The 5081-nt window shown below is 46.5% G+C and overlaps 1 pseudogene across 1 annotated transcript; it reads right to left on the minus strand.

Moving 5' to 3' along the window:
• Positions 1-2757: 2757 nt before the first annotated feature.
• LOC108282903 lies at positions 2758-4182 on the minus strand (annotated as a pseudogene). The gene has a single exon (XR_001816622.2). The product of XR_001816622.2 is annotated as a developmentally-regulated GTP-binding protein 1-like (transcript).
• Between the last annotated feature and the right edge of the window lie 899 nt (positions 4183-5081).

Raw genomic sequence — 5081 nt, forward strand, 5'->3', positions numbered from 1 at the left:
TCGCTCAGCCTGGAGTGCAGCAGCACAATCTCAGCTCACTATAACCTCCACCTCCCGATTTCAAGCGATTCTCCTACCTCAGCCTCCCAAGTAGCTAGGATTACAGGTGTCTGCTACCACACCCAGCTAATTTTTGTAATTTTAGTAGAGATGGGGTTTCATTATGTTGGCCAGGCTGGTCTCAAGCTCCTGACCTCAGGTGATCCACTCGCCTCAGCCTCCCAAAGTGCTGGGATTATAGGAGTGCGCCACCGTGCCTGACCCAAGTATTCTCTTATTTACATAGAGTGCACACAGAGTAAATGACTTTGTAACTTTCCTTCATTCTCTTCATTTACATAAGGTGTGCACTAAGTAACCAATGGAAACTCTTCATTTACATAAGGTGTGCACTAAGTAGCCAATGGAAACTACAGCTCACTGCAACCTCAGCATCCCAAGTTCAAGCCATTCTCCTGCTTCAGCCTTCTGAGTAGCTAGGATTACAGGTGTGCACCACCACACCTGGCTAATATTTGTATTTTTAGTAGGGATGGGCTTTCTCCATGTGGGCCAGACTGGTCTCAAACACATGACCTCCGGTGATCCGTCCGTCTTGGCCTCCCAAAGTGCTGGGATTACAGGCATGAGCCACTGTGCCTGGCCAGTAGATACTATATATAAATTAGCGGAAAGCAAAAAGGCCTCCTAGGACAATGATAAAGTATAGATTCTCTTTAGATGGCCCATTTGAATAGATAAGGCAATTCACAGGGCTGTGGCATTGTTTTTTGTTTTGTTTTGTTTTTTGAGATGGAGTCTTACTCTGTCACTCAGGCTGGAGTGCAGTGGTACGATCTCAGCTCACTGCAACCTCCACTCCTAGGTTCAAGCGATTCTTCTTCCTCACCCTCCCGAGTAGCTGGGACTACAGGCATGTGCCACCACACCTGGCTGATTTTTTGTATTTTTAGTAGGGATGGGGTTTCACCATGTTAGCCAGGATGGTCTCGATCTCCTGACTTTGTGATCAGCCTGCCTTATGGATCAAGTGCTGGAATTACAGGCATGAGCCACCATGCCCAGCCGGCTGTGGCATTGTTTAATCTACAGCAATTCTAGACTCCAGGTGCTTACTTATTTAAAAGGTAAGAATCATCTTCACGTCTTCTGACTAAAGCCATGGAGTCCCAACTCCTAATTCCAAGAATCAAAGATATGGGGCGGCAGGGAGGAGGAAAGACCATCCAGACACAGAGATATACTTCATCTAGTTGAAAGATAACTGGTAAGGCAAAACCCTGGCTGCTAATGACTATGAGAAGCTGTGCTTTCATATTCTGTCCTTTATCCCTCTCTGGAGAAAATACATGAAAGAAGAACAACATTAATGAAGTCAGGTGTGGAGGCTCATGCCTGTAATCCCAATACTTTGGGAGGCTGAGGTGGGTGGATCACCTGAGGTCAGGAGTTCAAGACCAGCCTGGCCAACACGGTGAAAATCCGTCTCTACTAAAAATACAAAAATTAGCCGAGCGTGGTGGCATGCCCCTGTAATCCCAGCTATTCAGGAGACTGAGGCAGGAGAATCGTTTAAACCCAGGAGGCGGAGGTTGCAGTGAGCTGAGATGGCGCCAACTCCAGCTTGGGCAAAAAGACTGTGTCTCAAAACAGAACAAAACTTTGCTCAAATATAGACGTTGCACTCTTTGCATCAAAAGTGTGACTATTTATAGGCATAGGTGGGACCAGAGAAGCGTGTCCTGAATCAGATTCACAAGGAGTTCCCTAGTGGTTGGAGTGAAAAGCTAAATATTCGTGTACATGCTACTGATTTTACATGGCGGTGTAAGTTCAGCACTGTGTCTAAAGATGGAGGAGGTGCTATTGGCTGGGAAAAACAGAAAACACTGTTGGAAAATAGGAATTTGCACTGGATTTGGAAGAATGGCAGCATTTAAATGAACGGAATCTATACAGACCCAGCTGGTGGCTCACACCTGTAATCCCAGCACTTTGGGAGGCCAAGGCAGGAGGATCACTTGATGTCAGGAGTTTGAGACCAACCTGGCCAATGTGGTGAAACCCCATCTCCACTAATTTGCAAAAATTAGCCGGGCAAGGTGGTATGTGCCTCTAATCCTAGCTATTTGGGAGGCTGAGTTAGAATTACTTGAACCCAGGAGGCAGAGGTTGCAGTGAGCTGAGATCGTGCCACTGCACTCCAGCCTGGGCAACAGAGCAAAACTCCATCTCAAATAATAATAATAATAATAAATAAGATCTGAAAATGCATTTTTGTTTTGTTTTAGCCAATATGTACTGCGTGCCAACTCTGTAGGTTCCAGGCAGAGTGGGGGACAATGACAAAAAGATATGGTACGTGCCTTCCAGGAGATTTTCAAAATTATTTCAGCATGAGGGCAAGTTTTCTAGTGAGATTCACTCTGGGCCCCAGAGGAATCTCCAGGAAACTCAGTTCTGATGAAGCAGAGCTAGATGGTCAGGGACTGGGGCTCCAGGCCGGACAATCTGGCTGTAGCAGCAGAGTAGGAATTGGCTCTGATGCTGCTCCCCAGAGATGGCCTTCAGACAGCGCCCTTGGACCATGACCACACCATCGTGGTTCATGGGCAGGAATCATCCTCGCCTTGGTGGTCCTGTTGCCATGCATTTTCTGCTCAGTCCCTGACCCATTGCCCTTGGGAATGGTATTTGGTCTACTATATTAATCTACTCTGGGACTAATATAGACTGGTTCTGTTTATTTATTTATTTTTGCATGTAGCTGACCAGCCTACCAGGTCTTTTATGCAGTTCAACATACACAGTGACACCAAGGTAAGACAAATGAAGTTCCAGTTTGGGTGCCTCCATCTCCCTCCCCTGGATCCTGATCCAGTGACTGTTAAAGCCAGAAAGAACTGGGGTAGGGTGCTTGATCATGGGGAAAGTTGTTGTGGTTCACCCGGCAGATGGGAAAGGGGGAAGGTTTCACTTCTTCACAATTTGAATGACATCCTCATCCTCCAACGTATGGTCTTTACCCACTTTCTGAGGATTGTGTTTCACAGAGAGACCCCAGACCAGAGCATATTTAAATTCTTTGGTAAGATTTTTGTGAATCTTCATGCAGAAATCCTCCACTGTGGTCCTGGAGTAAAGAAGCACCACTGGGAATGTGTAATCTGGTAACTGGCCTTTGGGTTTGGTATAAATTCTCACTAGTTTCAGATAGTCCTAGATCTTTTCCAGTAGGTCATCAAAATTCCAACAGTGATGGGCAGAGATGGGTACACAGTGAGGCACCTTATAGATGATATCCAATTCCTCAATGGAGATTTGGTCAATCTTACTTAACACATAGATACAGGGGATATAAACTCTGTTTCCTTCCACCACATCAATGAGGTCATCAGCTGTAGCATCACTACGTAGAGTCACATCGGCATTATGAATCTTGTATTCGGCCAGAATGCTTTTCACAGTTTCAGCATCCAGCTCACTCTGGGGGCAGGTGGCTGTGAGATTAATGCCTCCCTTGTCCTTCTTCTTAAAGCCAATGTTGGGGGGTTTGCTGTTCAAGGGAATGCCAAAGCCTTCCAGTTCATTTTCAATTATCTTCTCATGTCCCAAGGGTTTCAGGACATCCAAAACAATCAGGATCAAGTTACAGGTTCGGGCCACTGCAATGACTTGACGACCTCTACCTGTCCCATCCTCGGCACCTTCAATGATACCTGGGAGATCCAGGAGCTGGATCTTGGCACCTTTGTATCTGATGACACCAGGCACGGTGGTCAGAGTAGTGAATTCATAGGCTGCTACCTCAGAATACACCCCTGCCAGGTTACTAAGCAGTGTTGACTTCCCCACAGATGGAAAACCAACAAATCCAATTCGAGCATCACCTGTCTTGGCCACATCAAAACCTTCTCCTGGACCTTCACCACCACCACCATTTGGAGTAATGAGTTCTGACGAAGCTTAGCAAGACAAGCCTTAAGGAGCCCTAGGTGGTGTGCTGTGGCCTTGTTCTTTTGAGTCCAAGCCATCTCAGCTTCTATCTCTGCGATTTTAGCTAAGGTGCTGCTCATCCTGGCGAGTCCCCTGTGGCCTCCACACCGATTGTTTCTCTTCACACACCCGCGGGCAAACTGCAACCGGCACCAGGAGCTACTGCAGTGCGCAGGCGCTGTACTTCGAATTCTCCGGTTCTCTTTATTTATTTATGTTTTGAGACAAGATCTCACTCTGTCATCCAGGCTGGAGTGCAGTGGTGTGATCTTGGCTCACTGCAATCTCCACCCCTCGAGGCTCAGGTGATCTTCCCACCTCAGCCTCCTGAGTACCTGGGACCACAGGCGTGCACCAACACACCCATCTAATTTTTATACTTGTTGTAGAGATGGGTTTTTACCATGTGGCCCAGGCTGGCCTCAAACTCCTGGGCTCAAGCAATCTGCCCACCTCAGCCTCTTAAAGTGCTGGGATTATACGTGTGAGCCACCACACCTGGTCAACTTTGACTTAAAAAAATATTATTACTATAAGAGACACATTCTGCCTTTGTTGCCCACGCTGGAGGGCAGTAGCTATTCATAGGCACAATCCTGCTACTGATCAGCAAGAAGGTTTTGAAAGACTTTGACTTTTAAGTTGATTTAGGAGAGAAGATGAGAAAGAGGTACCTATGGGACTTCCAAGAGGAAATGCCCAGTTGCAGAGTAGGCCCTTTAAACCTAAGACAGTGAATCGGGGTGTCCTGGGGTAGGAGAAGGACTGGAGAAGACCCAGGGTGGAGTATGCAAATAGCACACCTTGCTTTGAATGTCGCCTCTGCCCTTCCCAGCTGGGACACCCTGGGCAATTTCTTTCCCTCTTTTTTTCTTGCTTTCTTTTTTCTTTCTTTCTTTTCTTTCTTTCTTTTCTTTTTCTTTCTTTCTTTTCTTTTTCTTCCTTCCTTCCTTTCTTTCTTTTTTCTTTCTTTTTTCTTCCTCCCTTCCTTCCTCCTTTCTTCCTTCCGCCCTCCCTCCCTTCTTTTCCTTCCTTCTTTCCTTCCTTCCTTCCCTCCCTTCCTTCTTTTTTTCTTCCTTTCTTCC

Source organism: Cebus imitator, unplaced genomic scaffold, assembly GCF_001604975.1.
Source record: "Cebus imitator isolate Cc_AM_T3 unplaced genomic scaffold, Cebus_imitator-1.0 Scaffold253, whole genome shotgun sequence".
Taxonomy (NCBI): Eukaryota; Metazoa; Chordata; class Mammalia; order Primates; family Cebidae; genus Cebus; species Cebus imitator.